Below are 19,586 nucleotides of genomic sequence, written 5' to 3'. Positions count from 1 at the left end.
GAAAGAAGGAGGGAAGGAAGGAGGGAGGAAGGAAGGAAACAATGACACCAGTTGCCATCTGTCCCAGCTCTTCATTTGGTCCAAATAAAGGCCAAAAAAAAAACAAATAAATAAAAATAAAGGCTCTTCTCAGGGCCCAACATCCTCTCTGGAGATTACTGTGGTCTGCAGTAGATGTAGTGGTGATAACCCCCTTCGCTCAAGGCTTGATGCCTCAGTCACCTAGGTATGTGAGTCACACATCACATGAACAAATAAGTGTGCTATATCTGATGCCTCAGTAATGATAGGAATGTCCCCAGTGCTCACCCAACTACCACCTCTTCCTAGACACACAAGAAGACCACACTCCCAGTCTCCCTTGAGGTTGGGTTGAGACAATAATACTAAATCCTGGCCAACAAGAGATGAGTGGGAGGAATGTACACCACCTCTGGAATTGGTCATAAAAAAATAAAATCTCTGTATTTCCCTTTTTTGTCTTCCTCTCCACAGCTATTTCAGAGACCATGGGATCTGGCTGATAAGAGCTTTGGGATGGAAAGGGCCCAGATTCCACAGTCACTGGTTGGCAAAAGTTACTGAAAAGAACCACCCAACACACTTCTGGCTTTGTGTTCACAAGAAATACATGTTTATTGTGCTTAAACTGTGAGGATTGAGAGCTGCTTGTTACAGCAGCTAACCTAACTAATCCCTAATACAGGTACATTACACAGACGTTTGGGTGTCTGTCAACTTCTATTATTGTGAAAAATATCAAAAGAAAAAAGAAAAGTTTGTCAGTGCTTATTATGACAGTTCTTATGAACTGACTTTACTACAATTAAAAAAAAAAAAAAACCCTGAACAGTTAAAAAAAAAAACGCACCCAATTACAAAATGGGCAAAAGACATGAATAGATATTTCCCCAAGATAGATGGTGAATAAACACATGAAAAAAAATGTTCAGCTCCAGTAGCCACTAGGAAATGGCAAGTAAAACCAGAATGAGTTATTAATATGCACCAATTAAAACAACAACAAGAAAAAATAGTGACAACACCAAATCGTAGTAAGAATGCAGAGATCTCTCATTTATCACTGGTGAGAATGTAAAATGGTACTGCCACTCTGGAAAATTTGTCTGTCAGTTTCTCAAGAAGGTAAACATGGACTCAGCACACAATCCAGCCCTTACACACTTGGACTTTTATTCCCGAGAAATGAAAACTGATATTTACACCAAAACCTGTCCATGAATATTTACAGAACCTCTACTCTTTAATGATGAATCAACTCTGGGGTAGCCATACAATTGGACACTATTCAGCAATCAAAAGGAATAAACTACTGATGCATGCAACGAGTCTCAAGAGAATTATGCTAAATGGGGGGAAAAGTCAAACTCAAAGAGTATGCACTATGTATTTCCATTTATATCACATTCTCAAAAATGACAGAACATAACAGAGATGAAGGACAGCTAAACAGTTGCTTGGGGACAGACAGGGAGAAGGAAGGAGGGCTGTGAATACAAACAGATGACACAAGGGAGTTCATTTGGACAACGGATTTTTTTAACCTTTATTGTACCTGAACACATAGTAAACACTACTATCTACTGATATCATTTCTTTGACAGGGTATTTTCCCTCTCAACAATTATATAGCTATTTTGCCATGTACTTTTTGCTCTTTCATGCACACATTCTAGATATGCATCAAACGGTGTAACTAAAGAAAGAGAATATTATCTGGAAAACAACACAAAAGTGAATATTTCATTCCTGGGCAAACCTAGCCATTGTTTTAATAAGGTATCTCTTCCATAGGAACCGGTCTTCTTTTGCATGAACTCTGTAGCTGGTAGTCTTTTTCTTAGGAAGTGAACATGAAGCAAATTCTTCCTGGCGACTTGTTTGTAGGCCCAAGGATAAGCTACCCGCATCTCAAAGTCCTGCGCCTTGATTATGGTGCTGGTTACTGAATCTCTACATGGGATGGAATTGCACAGAACTGCATACGCACGCACACGCCCAAGTGCACTTTCATGCACGTGTCCATGTGCGCACACAATCACAAGTTGAAACATGGTGAAAGCCAGGCCCTATAGTGGATTTATCAGTATCACACTGATGTCAGTTTCCTGGATTTTTAGATCGCATGCAGTTATGTAAGATGTCACCACTGGGGGGAGCTGGGGCAAGCCTAGAAGGGACTCTATATACAATTTTTGCAACATCCTGTGAATTTTTTCAAAATTAAAGATTAAAAAAGAGAAAGAAAGCACAGGACAAGACATATGCAGAGATAATCCCTACCATCCCAACCATGTAATTGGTGAGCCTGTGGGTTACCCACTAAGTGTTCTTACTATGATTCCTACCTGCTCTGACAAACCAGTAGCTCTCCTCTGTTTGTTTGTTTTTCTAATTAAAGATTTTTATTTATTTATTTGAGAGAGAAAGAGTACGACTAGAGAGGAGAGGCAGAGGGAGAAGCAGACTCCCCACTGAGCAGGGAGCCTGATGCCGGGACTTGATCCCAGGACCCTGGAATCATGACCTAAGCCAAAGGCAGACTCTTAACCACCCAGGAGCCTCTCTTCTGGCTTTAATAACAAAGTTGAGTTGTTATTTTTTTCTTCCCAGTAAACCAAAATAGTGGCAAAATCCTCACCATCCAGTCACATGAAACAAAGCTTTTGAAGCAAAGCTCTCCCACTGGGTCCTGCTAGAACACAGAGAGCTGTTTTCATCCCTCTGTGGCATAAATGATAACTGAGCACTACTAGGTGCTAGGGATTGTGCTCACTGCTGAGTGGAGAATGGACTGAAGAGGCCACTGCAGAGCCCAAGAGAGATAGAGCGAGAGAGAATGATGACCTGGCCCAGAACGTGGTCATAGAGAGGCAGAGAACGGATGGATTCAAGAGGGAAAGAAGCAGGTAGTGGGGATTGTTTGGATTTGGGAAGTTATGGAGAGAGGTGTCCAGATGACCACCTGGCTTTCCACGCCAGCCTCTGCAATAAGGCCAAGGGGAAGAGCCAGCACCTCCAAACCAGTATTTCATTGGGCACAAGAAGCCCTTTGGACTCATTTTTCCTGCTCCAGTTGCTTACACTCTGAATCTCTCTCCTCAGTGGCCCTTGGAGGAGCTGATACAGATAACACGAGCCAGGAGGGTCACCCCCAGAAAGCTTCACCCCAGGGAGAGTACAAGGCAGGGCCTGGCAACAAGCAGCACTGAGCTCTGGGCTGGCAGGTTCAGGCTTGTCCCAGGTCTCCAGAGCAACGGAAGATCTGCATATGGAGAAGACAGGAAGTGGAGCAGATGGGAAGGGGGAGGGGGGGTTGGGGGGGGCGAACAAGCTCAAGTTTGGGATCAGATGGGATGGCAAGTGGGCAAATCCAAAGCTTAGGCCTGGAGATGTAAGAGTTGAGGGCCATTAGTCTACACATGATCTCAGAGTCAGGGCTGGATAGCTTTGCCTGGGATTGTTTGCCGGGAGAGAGAAGGGGGCCGCAGACTGAGGCTCAGCATAAATATTGTGTCAGGGCAGAAGAGGCACAAAGCTGGGCTGAGAAGGAGCAGTCAAGAGAGCAGAAGGAAACAGCAAAATGTTATATCAGGGATGCTGGGAGAATAAAGGGTGTCGAGAAGGAGGGAATCTCCACGGAGGGTCTGTAGTCTGTGAAACTCCACGGAGGATCTACAAGCTTAGAAACAAGAGCAAAGGTATGTCTGTGAGCTGACGGCATGCTGGTCACCTTTATCACACATGCACAAGGGGAGCACACGGCTTTGGGGCCACCTGATCCATGGACACCTGGCCATGCCGACCAGGGCTGGGGGTGTGCACCATTGCCCTGCAAAGCAGTGTGGGAGGGAGCACTTAGAAACTTGTTGCCTGGTTGCCAGAAGGGGGACCTTCCCCCTGCAGGCTTGCTTACCCTGTGGGCCCCCATCTACAGTATGATCCTCAAGGGGGTGCCAGATATTGTGGGAGGAAAGGACCACTTTGGGTAGGCTCTACCAGGACTCATGGCCCCTTGGCTTCCATCCCAGAGTCACCAGCGTGATTGACCCCAGTTCCCAGCTCAGGGTGGGCATGGCCAACAGTTCCAGTTAAAAATGGGTCTCGTGGTTGGGACATTTTTAGAACTTCTGGAAGTTCTAAGCAAGAGGCCCTCTCTACCCACTGGGGTAAGCCAGGATCAGGAGGCAGAGCTCCAGAGGTTCCACGTGAGGAGCATGGCCCTAGTGAAGAAGCCTCAGGGAGGACAGGTGGCCAAGAATGTCCAGGGGACCCACCCCTGCTAACAGCTACATCAGGCTCTCTCATTACCAGCACATTTCCCCCACTTAAGCCCATCAGGGGCGGGTGTCCGGGAATAAACTGACACAAGCCTCACATCCTTCCATTCAGACCCCTCCCTGTTGGACCTGCCTCCTTGACGCAGGAGCTAGCCAGCGCCCCAGTCTCGCCAGCCAGGCTCTGTCTGGACTCCCGGTGGCCACCATTCATGTCCCCACCCAAGAACCACAGACCGAAGGCCTGAGGGCCCCCACCTTGTTCTCAGGACCCAGTGGCCTCCCTAGCCTGGCCCCGCTCCTACCCACTTCATGTCTTTCTCCCCAACCAAAAGTCTGGGAGACCCAGGACAATGATGTCTCCCCCATAGGAGAATTTCATCCCTGAGGCTGATTTTTAGATTCACAGAGGGCAAGACCCCATTTGCCAGACCCTTTCCACGAAATGCCTTGGCCTGTGGTTCCAAAATTAGGCAATAAACTCTCCTCTGGGAATTGAAAGTCACCCTTTCTGCTAATTCCTCAGGTCCTGAGTGGTTTTCACAGCTCATTAGAACCACCAGGATGGACTTGGCCTCCCTAATGAGCCCTGAGCTTCCTCAGCCTGGGAAGCACTCTGGCCCTAATGAGTTTTCCTCCACCATAAACATACACACTGAGAGTTAAGAGCAGGGAATTAGCATTTACGGTGCTTCCCTGTTTTAATAAGGCCAAGCAGGCACTCTTGCAGCTGAGCCTAGAGAAATGCCACCTGTAGGGGGGGTGGGGCTGAGCAGAATGGGACGCTACACCTCTGTCTTCTCCCATGAGGAAAGCGCCTCTCTATTCTGCTTCCTCCACCCCGCCTGTCCTGAGCCGGCCCCTGCTCCTAGCCTGGCTCCCAGGGCAGTGTGGGCAGAGGTGCCAACCATCCATCCTCCCTAGAGCTACATGGCTTGGGGACAGAGCGCCCAAAGGTATCTCCCGGGAGCACCCACAGCAGGCAGGATGGGAGGCCATGGAGGGGCCCAGGAGATGATCCTCCTGCTTTCTCTCGGGGCAGTGGCACTCCTGGGGCTGCCCACTTCCAGGACTGGCTGAGGTACCAGTAACCTCCACTAGCCAGCTCATGGGTGGGCCCTGTTGCCAGATTCAGGAAAGCTGCATGGTCTCATCTACCCCCTTCCATCTTGGGTGATAACAGAGAAGGCCACCACCAGGCCCTGCTCCTCTAGCTCAGAGGTCAGGCCTGGGAGCAGCCTCCTAGGAGGCCACAGAGTAAGCCACCAGGCCTTCCCATTAGGACCGTGTGTGCCCATTTCAGCCTGTTGTGGGAAAGCTGGGAGCCTCAGGTTCATTTGTAGGGGACTCACAACAGGCAGGCACTTGCAAGGCCTCACCCTAGTAGGGGCCACAGGGCTGAGCTGGTAGCAGCCTGCTTTTCTCCTGCTGGCCCACCACCAGCCCTGCTCCCCCTGGGCTGGTTTGGGAACTCTGTTCTGGAAAGCAGGTCATGTTCCCTATGTAAGTTAAACTCAGAGCCAGCAGCAAGAGTCTGTGCATGTCTGCCACAGAGCAAACAGCTCTTGCCTCTTGGGCCTCTTGCCAGCCTTTGATTCACGCAATGCCGAAAATAAGACATATTTTTGTGCAGTTTTGCCACGTTTATTAAGGAGAAATGTGTTTAATTGACTGGCTCAAGCCTGCCTTCCTGTGAACCGGGCTGTAGCTCAGGCTCCACCCATCTGCTCCTCCAAATCGACCTCAGTCTTTCCTGGGCCAAGGTCAGAAACTCCAAACCCTCTCAAACAATAAAAGTAACCAGAACGCTCGTTTCCAAGTGACCACTTCTGGAAGAGCATTCCTTTCCTTTCCATTTCAGAGCCCATCCCCCTACCATCTTGTTTCCATAATCCTAAGGCTCAGGCAATTAAAATAAAATATCCTTATAGTCTCTAGATGTTTACTAGACCAGCTGGTAATGAGCTAGGCAGGATCTTCTCTATTACATAAAGGAAAAGAACAAAGAATTAGGAATATGGAAGACATTCAAATGTCTTAATTAGTGCTTCCATCTGTAAAAAAGTTTCTCCATCACTAACAGCCGCCCTCAGAGGCCTATCTTGGGAAGACCATGGTCCCCAAAGCCCCAGTGTGGATGGCACCAGCATCCGAGAAGCCCGGCCTTGGTTCCCAGCCCAGTCTCAGATCCACCCACGGGAATCAGGGGACCCTGGGGCAGCAGGGGCTGGCAGGGCCCCCTGACTGGGCCAGAACTCTGTGTGGACTCTAGGGAGGACAGAAGACCCACAGGGCCTGTGAATGGATGCGGTCAGGGATGAGCGAGAGCCCTGGACCCCAGACGGCTCCTGGATGGGGATGCTTCCCTGCCACACCCGTGGCAAGCACTAAGCCTGCCTCCAGAAGCACCTCCAGCTCTGGCCCCTGCCTCACCCTCCCTGAAGGGCTGTTTGGATTTCCTCTCTGCCTCCCCTAAAGCCTGAGCATCAGAGAGGCCAAAGAATGGACTGCCCTTTACTCCGGGGCCATCCTGGATGCTACCAGGCAGGCCCCAGCCCCAGAGCCTGGGTCGCAGGACTAGGCCTGTACACGAGAGGAAACGTGATGGCAGGAAGGAAAGACCCTGAGCAGTGTAGGAGAGTCGGGCTGAGCATATGGCCTCTGTCTTAAGGCCACCCACAGAAGCAGCATATCCTAGACAGCTTCCCAATATGCACAGCCCTGTGTCCTGAGTCTCACCCTGTCTCGACCTGAGTCTCCCAGAGCTCTACCACATTCACCTTCTTTACAGGTGACAACAGCAAGGCACAGATTGGAAAACAACTACATCAACCAGCCTGCAGGCATTGGAGCTAGGATTTGAACTCTGCCCTGGACTCAGCCATGCCGCCTCCTTTAGCCAGCAACCATCCTCAGCCTCCTGGACTTGTGGCCCAGGAGTGCTGGCCTTTGGGGGCTTCCCTGACCCCACCTCTGTGCTGACCCCATCTCTGTGCTATGTGCCCATGGGCCCCACCTCCCACACCCCAGGGATTTGCAGCCCAGTAGCAGAACGGGGCCTGCCTCACACACCTTCCAGCTCTGCACCCAGTGCTGGCCCAAATCAGAGCTCAGGCTCAATCAGTCCTGGCTGAATGCAAGTGTGTGAAGGTTGAAAACTATTTTAAATGACAAGAGATGGCTCTTTTAAAAGCTAGGAATGAGAGAGGAAGCGAGCAAATGTGACATCAACAGGGCTTCCAGCATGTTCAATTTAAAGGGCTCAATAAGTTTCTACTATTGAAAAACAACTCTTTCCTATAAAGCATCTCAGTCTAATGCTGGACAAAGTCCTCTGTAACTGGGCTGAGACAGTACCCTGCCTTTGTGGATCTTAGGTCTTAAACCTTCCAAAGAAAACTTCAGAGATACTGGGCCTTTGGGGGACAGCTCCCTCACGGGTCAAATTTCCCCAAAGACCTGACACTTTCAATACTCACACTTCAATTTGATCCAACAGACGTGTAGAGTTTCTACAAGGAGAATTAGATGCTGCCCTGGCCCCGGAGGAGCTCACTGGAGAAGAGGGCTCAAAATCAGACAGTTACAGGAGCTGTGGTCAACACCCGGCTAGACGTTCCTATGAATTGACCACAGCTCCTGTAACTGCCCTTCCTATGAGTTGCTGCAGGCAGGCAGGCGACGAAGGTAGGTAACAGTGGGGTGAGGGGACGGGGGTGGGGGTGAGGGGGAGATGGCATCTGCCCTGTTCTTGAAGAAAGAGAATTTATAAGATCAACAAGGCAGGATACTCTGCGTACAGAGAACAGCACAAGCAAGGGCCAGATGACATGAAATTATAGGTATGTTGAGGCCAAAGGGAAGAAGGGAGCATATCTGGAATGAGCATGGGATGGTGGGAGAGGAGGAGGAGGAAGGTGAGGAGGAGCTAGAATGAGACCCCAGAGTGACATCAGCCCAATGTGAAGGAGGCCAGCTCGGGGATCTAGGAGAGATCCTTCAAGTGCCTGCTCCCGCTAGCGCCCCATTGCAATGACTTTGTATCTCTCTCATCTACTTTTATTGGGGTTTTTTCCCCCTCTCACGTTCTCTTTTCCCTATCACACTGAAACTTCTTCCTTTGCTGCAATTGTTCATGTTTTTATTAGTTAAATCACTTACTTCACTCTGTGCAGGATCCCAAGGAAGGCACAGGGGAATCAAATAATCTGGTGCCCACCCCTTCATCCAACACAAAGGAAATGGCTGGCTGATAGGACGCCAGGACAGGCAGGGAAAGGGGCCCCACAGCCTCAGCCAGGCCCTGGTTGAAACTCCCTCGGCCCGGGTCCCAGGACTGGTCCCAGGGTGGGAGTCCAGGTCAGGTTGACTCTAGAGGCTAGATATTCACTCTCCCTGGGCGGCCCAGGGCAGAGGTGGGGACCACAGCTGGCCCTGGCAGGAGATTCAGGGCCAAGGAGCCAGACCCCAACCCCTGAGATCACCACCAGGACCAGGGCCAGCGGCTGGGGATGTGACAGCAGCACATTTCCAAGCAGCCCAAGCAAGTCAGAGTTTCCCAGGCCTGGCTCAGCTACTCGAGGCCAGGGGAGGCCAGCCCCAGCCCTGCAAGAAGGAGCAAAGTTGTTTCACTTGCAATGGAAAAAAACAACACCCAGAGGAACAGGACTCTCCGCCAGGTCTGCAATAACCGTCCTGTGCCTTGGGCTGGCCAGCTCCCAGCAATTAGACGCTCCAGGCACAAGGGCCTGGGATACGGATCCATCGAAGCTTCATCACACTTCCGGCAGCCTGATAGCCTTCCTGCAGGCCCCACGCCTGGATCCTGGGACAGATGAGCCATCGGTGGGGGGACCAGCAGAAGTGCAGCACCTGGTCTGACCACTGCACCTTGGCTTCTGTGTTCTACCCAGGAGATGTCCCCGCTGTGAGACTCTGTTCCTTCATCTGTAAAACAGTGACATGAATGCATGAGGCTGGCATGAGCACCAGTTTGAGTGGCACGAATGGAGGTACCCCAGGAGGCCACATGCTGGTGGTGTTTGCTGGTGTTATCAGAAGCTGTGGCAGCCCCCAAAGCAATTTTCTAACACAGCTCTAAGGCCTCAACCCACTGAATGACCTTGAAGCCCAAGGATACCCACCTCCACAGGAGGGCAGGCAGGAAGACAGGCCCAGGGAGGAAGGGCAGGCAGGCCAAGGCCAAAGCACAGGAGGCATCCTCAGCTCCAGGGAGGAGAACCACAGGATGTGGCCACCTCCCAGCCTGAGCCCTGGCCCCAAATTGACAGAAAACAACCCTGAGGGCAGCCCTGGTGGCTCAGCGGTTTAGCGCTGCCTTCAGCCCTGGGCATGATCCTGGCGACCTGGGATCGAGTCCCACGTCAGGCTCCCTACGTGGAGCCAGCTTCTCCCTCTGTCTGTGTGTCTGCCTCTCTCTCTCTCTCTCTCTCTCTCTCTCTCTCTCTGTGTGTGTGTCTCATGAATAAATAAATAAAATCTTAAAAAAAAAGAAAAAGAAAAAGAAAAGTAAACAACCCTGAGACCCAAATGCACAAATGGCATTTGCGCTGGAGCCTACACCCTAGTGACGGAGTCAGACAGGATTGAGTAACAACGCTGACTGGAACCCCAGTTGGGAGAGGCAGCAGGTGCTTGTGGAATGGAGAGAGGTCAGCCATCCCGGCCACTGGTGACCCACAGCAGCTCCAAACAGAGTCTCCCCGCATCTGCCACTGCCCAGCCTGAGCCCACACAGCTTTGGGGGCCTGCCTGGCCTGGCCAGCCATGGCTTCCCACACACACTTCAGCCCCCAACCTTTCCCTGCACCAAACCCTCCAATGGAGCAAACCGTCCACCTTCACCCTGCTTGGACGCTCTTCCCCTCCCGGCCCATCCGCTGACCACCGCCTGGCCTCATGTGCTCCCCATCCCATTCCCCTGTCCCCACATTGCTTTCCTCCAAGCAGTCTGGTCCTGAGATCCACAGCTACTTGCTGGATTTTGTGTTTGAGGCTTTAGAAGAAGGGATTGAATTTAGATTCCTCAGTCCGAAGCCTCTACCCCGAGAGGGTTCTCAAAGCCAGCATGTCATTCTGTCCCTTGCTCTGTCCCCTTGCATCCCCAAACGACCTTCATGTGTCTCAGTCCGCACCTGGTGCCCTTGCTGGGCATCCTTGTGCTTTGTGTGTCTTGACGGGATGGAGGGCACGGCTGGGTGGGTCTTGTTGACATTGCATTATAGAACAACCTCCTGTTTCCGACTTCTCCACTCAGCCCAGAGAGAAGGCCCAGTCATGGTGCTGTGTGTCCCTGGGATGTGCTGCTTCTCATTGTGGCACAGCCGGACCTGTCCCCAGTACCCCCTCAGAAGATGCCCCAGCAACCAGGATGGGCCACAGAAGGAGTAGCCCCATGGGGACGCTTACCACATTTCATCTGACTAGAGCCCCTTTGCTCTCCAGAGGGCTAGGCCCACCCTTGTCCCCATCCCCTGGCAGAGCCATCAGGATGCCTGTCCCTACGCCATGTACTCTACAGCTTTCAAATATCGGCTGTCATGTGGGTCAGGCAGCGTCTGCTTTTCCCGCTGGTTGGTAACGCTGTTCATTTGTTGGTCTGCCATGGCTTATCCCCAGCAAGACAGGGCTGGGTCCAGGCCACACACTGCCTACCTTCTTACCCAGCCTTCTCCCAAGCAGCCCTTCACCCCAGCAAGGCTCGCAGTGCGCCCTCCTGCCAGCCCCACATCCCGGCACCCACTGCTGTGCACCTCATTGCTCTGGCCCCAGGGGCAGGAATGGGATTCAGGTCAACAAATAAATTCTACAGCTGACTCTGTCACTGCTGGTCTCATTAGTGGGCCTGGCAACACAATGTCAAAATAGAAATCCAGATAACTAACTGGGCCCAGCCCACTCCTAACCCCGTCCCCAGCACCTCTGACTCTGGAGCAGGGAAGGGAAGACCCAACGCCTGGCCCAGCCTAGGGGCCAGCAGAATGGAGCCTGCTTGGGCTCATGTGCTTGATTGGCGTCAGAGGAGCAGCCCTGGGATCCATTCCCTCCTCACGTTCTGGGGCCATTCTCTATCGTACCCCACCATCTGCTACAGCCCTGTCCTCTAAGGGTCTGAAAGGGGACAGAAGAGAAAACACAAACTGACAGTGGGTACACTGTAGCCTCCATTCTTCAGGGCTCTCCTGTCCCCCCACCCCAGGGTCCAGTAGACCCCCATAGATGCCTACCTTCATACCTCCCAAAAGTCACTGAACTAGGACCCAAAGGTGGACAGAGATGTCACTCCCAACCTGGGGCAAGGGACCCACACTCAGACAGGGCTTCACCCACACACCAGGGGGCGGCACCCCTCACAACCTCAGCCTGGGAGCCACCGAGGTGGAAATTTCACAGTTGAGCTGGATCAGGTGAGACAAGAAGGTCAGGTGTGACAAGTGGGCCAGGTGTGACAGGTGAGTCAGGTGAGACAGGAGGGTCAGGTGAGACAGGAGGGTCAGGTGAGATAAGAGGGTCAGGTGAGATGAGTGTCAGGTAGGATAAAAGGGTTAAGTGAGGCAGAAAGGTCAGGTGAGACAGGTGGGAAAGGGAAAAGAGAAGGGGAGGTGGAAGGAAAGCTTAGCCAGGAAGTCAGGAAGTGAGAGTGAGTGAGCTGGACGCTGCACTGGTGAGGGGACAGACACCACAGGATGAACCCAGGCAGGGCACTGTGTATGGCCAAACAGGTTCCCCCCTCATAGCCCACAGCTTGGAGACACCTTGAGAGCCAGGCTAGAGGGGTTGGCCTCCAGGTCTCAGAGAATGAGTCCTCTTTGAGCCTGGGCAGGTTGAGCTTTAGGACTGGCCAGCGGTGTGCGCTTTCAGGTTGTGAGAGTCTCATCGTCCACCCCACCCCCGAGGAAGACATGTCATTATCTCAGCTGCGAGGCACCGAAGCCGTAGCGCCCCCACCCCCCAGATGTTGAGTGACAGGGCCAGGACCCGCCGGCTCACCCTCTGAACCCAGACCCGGAACTGAGACCACCAAGGCCAACGGACCAAGAAAGAAGAGAGGCCTCTGCATGCAGGAACGTGAGGATCCAGGCATCCCTCAAAGAGAGAAAGGTGGACAGCAAGGAGAGAGCATAAGATCAGGAAGCCAAGGAGTTGACTTCAGGCCACTGAGTGACCCGGTGGTCCTGCTACACACGGGATCTACTGACAGAAGCTGCCCTGAGAGGTTGTCAGCAATACTTCTCTCTGAGAACGAGTCCCAGTGGCACCTGCTGGGAGTCACCAGGGGGCTGAGGGTGGACACAAACAAACTGGACTTGGCCAGCCCTGCATCCCCAGAACTGCCATGCTGTGACGCTGGAGGTTTCTGATTGAGGCTTGGCCTCCAGTTTTCACTGGACACCAAAGGCCGACTTGCAGATGCTAACAGCTGGATATCCTGAATGGGGCTGGGCAGTGAGGGGATGTGGGAGGGAAGGAAAGCTGGGAGCTAAGAGAAAAGTGAAGGACAGTGAGCCCCACTGGCTGCCAGGAGATCTTAACGTAGAGACCCGCGGGGTCAGATGTCCTGTCGGAGCATGCCACCCCAGCAGAAATGCAAATGTAAGCCACGAGAAAATACTACCTCGCACTCTAAATCGGCCAACATTGTAGTCTGACAACACTAAGTGTTGTCGGGGACACGGAGCAGCAAATGCCCTCAGCCATCGCTGGCAGCAGTGAAAATGGTGCGAGCAACTCTGGAAAACTAGCATTTTGTTTTATAACATATATCTACCCTGAGCCGACACTTCTACTCCTAGTAGAGAAATGAAAACAGATGCACAAAAACAACTTGTGTAAGTATGTCTAATGCAGCTTCATTCCCATGTCCTCAAACTGGAAATAATCCAAATGTCCCTAACAAGATGATGGTGGGGTTTGTTTGTTGTTTTTTTCACAGAATGGTATACTCCTCGGCAATTTATAAAAGTCTACTACTAATACACACAAAAACACGGATGAATCTCCAAAGCATTTTGGTGAGGGAAAGACCTCAGTTCTAGAATAAGCAAGGTAGTCTACGGTAACAGAGTGATCAGCAGTTGCACGGGGCTGGTGTCTGGTTTGGACTTGGGGGGGCAGGAGAGGGGAGATTCCCTGAAAGGTACAGAAGATGGTGGGATGTTCTATATCTCGATTGGAATGGTGGTCACATGTCTTATAGACATGTGTCATCTGTCAGAATTCATAACAAGTACGCTTAAAAACTGGTGCCTTTTACCATCCATAAATTAGACTTCCACAAAGACAATTTCTTTAGAAAAGCCCTCCATGGCTTCATGTTGCATCTAAAATCTCAACTTCCCTGTAGCCTCATCTGCCCCCCGGAATGAGCCTCCATCTCCTGCCTGTGGGCTCCCCTGGCTCTCCCACCCCAAAGTTCATCCAGCCCCCAGCTCAGGCCATGTCTGGAATGTGCTTCCAGAATGTGCAACCTGGAGCTCTGCAGGCCTGGCTCTTATCATGGCCTCCTCGATGCGGCCCTCCCTCCTCCCTGCTGCCAGCATGGCACACTGCTTCAGCCCCCCACAGAGCATCTCTTTGACAGTCAAGCTGTCTGTGTCCTCTCAGAGGGCCACTCCAGAGAGCAGTTACAAGGCCCACTCTGTGGACAGCCCTATCCCACTGCAGGCACCAAAAATGTGAGGTCTAAGGCTCCGAGGCTATACACATAGCCAGGGGAAGAAGGCAAGAGATTCAAGGGGCAGTCACCTCAAGGGAAGCAGAAGCCCACCCAGGCAGGGGTGCCTGAGCTATGCAGACCAGACCCAGGACTGAGTGGGAAGCAGGGACATGAGATACAGCAGGAGGCATCTAGTTGAGCAGTGATGTCCATCTCCCCATCTGAGGGAAGAAGTGGAGGGGATGCAAGCACATCTCCTCCTACCCTGGGGCGCACCCCCAAAGTCTCCATCCTCCCTCCCTGCTGTCCCAGCCTTGAGCAGGTGACCCCTACCAGACATGAAATGACTTAGTTTCAAATGTGGTCTGAGTTGAAGAGTGTCTTCCCCAGGATGCAACTCAGGGCTGGCCATCCGGGAAGGCTGGCTCTGGAAGGACACGGCCCTCTAAGCTGGGTCTTAGCCTCACCCTCTGCGGCCACGGTCAGCAACCCACGATGACTTCAGAGTTGATGGGGTCAGGGCACATCGGACAGACGAGTTACATTCTGAGCCATATCAATGAGGCCATGGTTGCTAATTTCATCACATCAGAACAAAAAAATGTAAACCTTGGTGATATGAATCATTCATGTTTCAACACAGAAGTTCAGTAAGATGCATGACACATAGGAAGGGGATCCATTTATGGAGTAAATAAGACAGTGACCCATGGCTCCAGATGCAAAACACCTGTCTTCAGACCATGAATGGAACTCATGTCTCTGAACAGAATTCCTGGAGAAAGGACAAATGCCATGACCATCCCTCCTGCCCTGTCATTCCACCCACCCCAATGACTTCTCTAAGCCTTGCTCTGAAGGGGGTGCCCCTCGAGCTGTCAGAGCCCCAGCATTACCCCCTTGGCCCCCTGAAACTGCAATCAGACCCAGAGAAACTAACCCAGGGGCAAGAGCCAGAGAAGAACTTGCTACAGGAATTGGTCCTGGGGTAAGTACATACATGACTCAAGTCAGGCCAGTGAGACATGGATAAGATGTTTGCTGAGGTCTTCTAGGAAAGATGCTTCCCTAGTCTACAGAAACTTCCAGGAAAAAAGTCATCTGTCAGTAAGAAAGAGCATGATTCTAGTTGCTGCTGCCAGCCACTGTGCCACCGAGAGGAGAGCCAGCCTGAGGATGATGCCAACACCACAGGCGGTTAAAAGCAGAAGGGATTCATGGTCTCCAGGATACCACTGTATGCTTGATCAAACCTCTCCTGAAGTCCATATTACCCCTGGAGATTTTGGATATATGAATCAATAAATTATCTTCAGATGCAGCTGGATTCAGGAGCTCAAAACACCGTCTCTAGTCCCTAATCTCTCTATTCCTTTTCTCCAAACTACTCTGTATAGTTTTCCTTTCAGCCTTCCTCATGGTGACGATGCAGCTGTCAATAGTTTCAGACCTTCATCTTCCCAGATCCAAGCTCAAAAGAAAGAAAGCATCTCATCCCAGAAGTTCTCACATGAGCCCCAGGATTCAATCTAATTGAACAAACTTGGTAGATGGGCCTACCATGGACCAATAGTTGCGGCCAGATCTGGTCTCGCACTTCAGCTGTGGGAGAAGGGGTGGAGCCCTACCAACACCACATGGAAGTAGAGGGGAGGCAGATTGAATACTGTCCCTAAGGGAAGGAGGAATGGCTGCTGGGCAGGCAAAGCCCAAAAACCCAACCAAATGCCCTCCCACCATCATGGTGGGGGGGGGGGTTGGAGAGGAGTGGCCACATCCAGCTCTGCTACCTTGTACCCCTCCTCACTGACCCACCTGGCCACTGCCACCCCCAAGGAGTGAGCGGTCAGCACCCAGAGAGATGACCTGTCCATGCGACCGGTGACCTTCTCCCACCACACCACGTCAGCCAGCCTCTCCTGTGGCCAGCCCGAAAACTTCCTGTTGCCTAAGACAGCCCCACCTCTGAGAAATGATCCCAAACTTCACATCCGAGCTGACCAGGGCTCTCCTGGCCCCCATGCGCTGCCCCTCCCCCAGGGCCTGGATCTTATCAACACCCCCAGCCTCTCACCCATCCCTGCTTGGCCTGGAACCAGTGGTTGAGCCCCGCAGCGACTCTCCCTCCAGCACCCACAGCAAATTTTGCTTCCATCCTCTGCCAGACAAGCCAAACAAAACCCCTGTCGCAGCTCAGTGAAAATGTGCCTTTTCTCAAACACCGAGGGGGGTGGGGCTTCCAGAGAGTCACCCCATGGAAATCCAGGGTTCCCAGTGGCCCTCAGCAGTGTCCATGCCAGGCTCCAGCTCCCATACTCGGCTCTCAGCTGGAGGTGCATTCTCCTTCCACCAGCCCCCTCTTCAGAGCCTCTCTGTAAGCTTGCGGTGGAAGCTTCTGGACCCAACGGGCCCCTGTTCTGCTCCGGAGCCGTCTTCCCGCCTGCCCAGGTAAGGGTTAATAAGACTGGCTGTCACTGAGATGTTTACCCACCTCCAGACTCCGGATGAAGATAGAAATGGTATTTATGATTTCTACCCAATGTTTCTGGAAAGGATTTAAGGTGCTTACGAGGATACACATATATAACGAGATTGCATAAATTAATGTGGGAGCCAGAAAAGAAAGAAAAACAGTGTAGCACCATAAAGCCAGGCAAAGAAGGAGGCTAACCCGAAAACAAAGGCCATATGAGCTCTGGGCTCACGATGCATGAGCTGCAAACGTGTCCCAAAGCTTTCTAGCAGCTCCCCGGAACAAGCAAAACTGTCTGCTAAAAGCTTTGAGGTTGGTAAAAGTAAAAGGCACACACAATCACCCAGGAAACATGCCAGGGTACGTATCCCAGGAAGGTCTCCCAAGGGACCGAAAGGCGAGGACAAGAGGAAGCGAGGAGTGAGTGGCAGGGACAGAGATGGATCTGGTGCTCCTGCTCCCCACACTTGGGAGGTGAGGAGACTTTACACCCACTGTGCCCCAGGAATGGCACCCCATTCTCTCCTGTCACACCCTGAGAGTGGCACCCACCACCTGGGAGAGCCATCAGATGACCATGTCCCAGGGGCCACTCAAGCACCAGCAGGCCTCCTCGGGACATCCCTGGGCCCTCTGAGTCCCCTTCATGTTTGCTTTGGGCCCAAACACTTCACCCCCCTCCCACCTCTACATCACTAAGCACCTACTAGGCGCAGCCCAGCAGTATAGAAATGATAGACAAAAAGAGAAAAGTTTCAACTCTGGGCACCTGCAGCTATTTGGACTCTTCGGGAGGTGCCACAGAGTCAAGGAGCCATGAAGCTCTGGTGAGTCAAGTCTTAGGAGGGTTCCCCGACGAGCAGGGATGGTGGCATGCACAGGGGTGGCATGGTGGAGAAGTTCAAGGTTAGGGATGCCAGCAGCATGGGCGAACAAGAACGGGCAGGTAAAAAGCCCTCAGAGCCTAGTTCGGGTCTTCCAGAAGCAGCTGGGGAGACCATGGGTGAGGCAAGACCCTGGGATCTGCAGCTGCCCAAGTGGGAGGGGAGAAGGAGCCAAAACCTCTTGGGTTTTAATGCAAAGAGACTTCATCAATCCACTAGATCGAGGAAGCCCAAAACAGTAGGACTAGTTCTCTTCTTAGGGCATCTGCTATATTTCTTTCTAATTACAAAAGTAGTGTGTCCTCAATTTAAAAACAAACAAAAAAATTTTAAATGCAAAGGAAAAACACACAAAAAAAGCCATAATTCCACCATTTATTGTGGTTAGGGCCGCTCTTGTTCTGGCATACAACCTGCTAGTCTATTTTAATTTATACATGTGTATTTTGGAAAATCCTCACTACAAAGCCACTGTGGCCAAAATAAAAATTAAAAAGACAAACCGGAGGAAATATCTGCAACTCCTATTATCAACAAAGAGCTAATTGGCTAATACACAAAAAAAGACCCTAGATATCAGTAAGAAGAACGTAGAATCAAAATACAAGATAACACATGAGTTGGCGGGGCAGTAAGTGACATGAGACTGTTCTGTGGTCTGTGCCATCTGGGAGGGAGAGGACAGCAATGATCAACCACAGGCTTTGATAAGTTAAGGATGTGTAGTGATTTCTTGGGTGACCACTGTCACAGCATTTGGGGGAGGGAGTCAAGACAGGAGAGGGTGCACACAGAGAGAGTGCATCCTGGGGTGCTGATCTGTTTTAAGTCCCAATCCGCTTGCTGGTCCTGAGAGTTTAATTCATAATTATTCATTTTACAGTACAAACACGTTTTATGTACCTCTCAGTTATATGTGCTACATTTCATTATTTTAAAAAATAATATTAAAAGATGCTCAGCCCCATCCATAGTAATTGAACATCTTTCAACTATTTTTCAAAGATCAAAAAGTCTGAGACCTAAGTGTGTTAAGAAGAGGTTGGAGAAATAGCTAGTCATACATAGTTGCTGGAACGCAAACTATCACATCATCTGTGGAGGATACTTTGGTGATTTCCACCCGATTTTCCAGGATACAAAGCTGTGCTCACTTCCAGGGTCTAATCCCACAGACCCAGTCACACATTTGCAAATTTACTTGTGCGAAAGCTTCTTCGCTGCAGTAGCAAAAGATGGGTAATGCCGAACCTATCCCTTGCTAAATAAATAATGGTGTGTCCTCTTGGTAGAATATTAAGCAGCCTTTAAAAGTGGCCTCTCTGTGGAAGGAGATGCAATTACCATCGAGTCACATCATGAAGTGAAAGGCAAGCTACGAAGCGAGGAGTACAAGGCACTATGAGTGGTGTGAAAGCAGGTTGGTGTGTTGAGGGGGGTTACATCCAGGTAACTGTCTGAATGTTCATCAGATGTTTAGAACAAAACATCTCCAGGAGGCTACTGGAGAAACAGATCATGCTGGGTGGTCCTGACAGGCTTGAAAACACGGTTAGGAATTATGGTAACTCCTCTCTAATGCCAAGATTTTTCACGACCGAAGTTTACTTGACCAACTCACTGTTAAACATGGAAATTTCTTCATTGTAATAAACAGTGCTTTGATGAAAATCAGTAAAGCTAAATCTTGGCACCTGGTCTTTATCATATCCTTAGGAAAGTATCCTGAAAGTAGCCCTTGGTTAAAGCACATCAGAGCCCCTAGCAGGGCACCATGATGACCCCATTCATACTGATAAGACGGTCAGTCTCCCAACTCACCTCCAGGACTGGATTCCAACATGGTTTTACCTTTGCCTACTTAATATTGGGGGGAAGGAGGGAGCATCTCATGATGGCTTTCATTGGCATCCTTTGATAACTAATTGAGTTGAGCCTTTTTTATGGGTTTAGTGACCATTTTCACTTCCAACACAAACTGCCCATTTTGTGTATCCGAACACATCCAACATCTCCCCGCTTCCCATCTTTGCTGAGGCCTGAAGGTCCCTCCTCGCATACTCACAGCTGTCAAAGTCCTACCCATCCTTCAAGGTCAGCACACTGCCCTGCCCTCCTGCTGGGCAGTCATCCCTGCCACGTTTCTCATGCTCTTGGCTCAGGGCACTCGCTGCTACGGTCCTGCCTATAGTCACCATCTGCATGCCCATACCCTGCCGTCTACACCAGCTGTTAGCTTTACTCCTCGAGCTCCA

This window comes from Canis lupus, chromosome 10 (genome assembly GCF_048164855.1).
Source record: "Canis lupus baileyi chromosome 10, mCanLup2.hap1, whole genome shotgun sequence".
NCBI lineage: Eukaryota > Metazoa > Chordata > Mammalia > Carnivora > Canidae > Canis > Canis lupus.
This window is presented reverse-complemented; position numbering follows the sequence as displayed.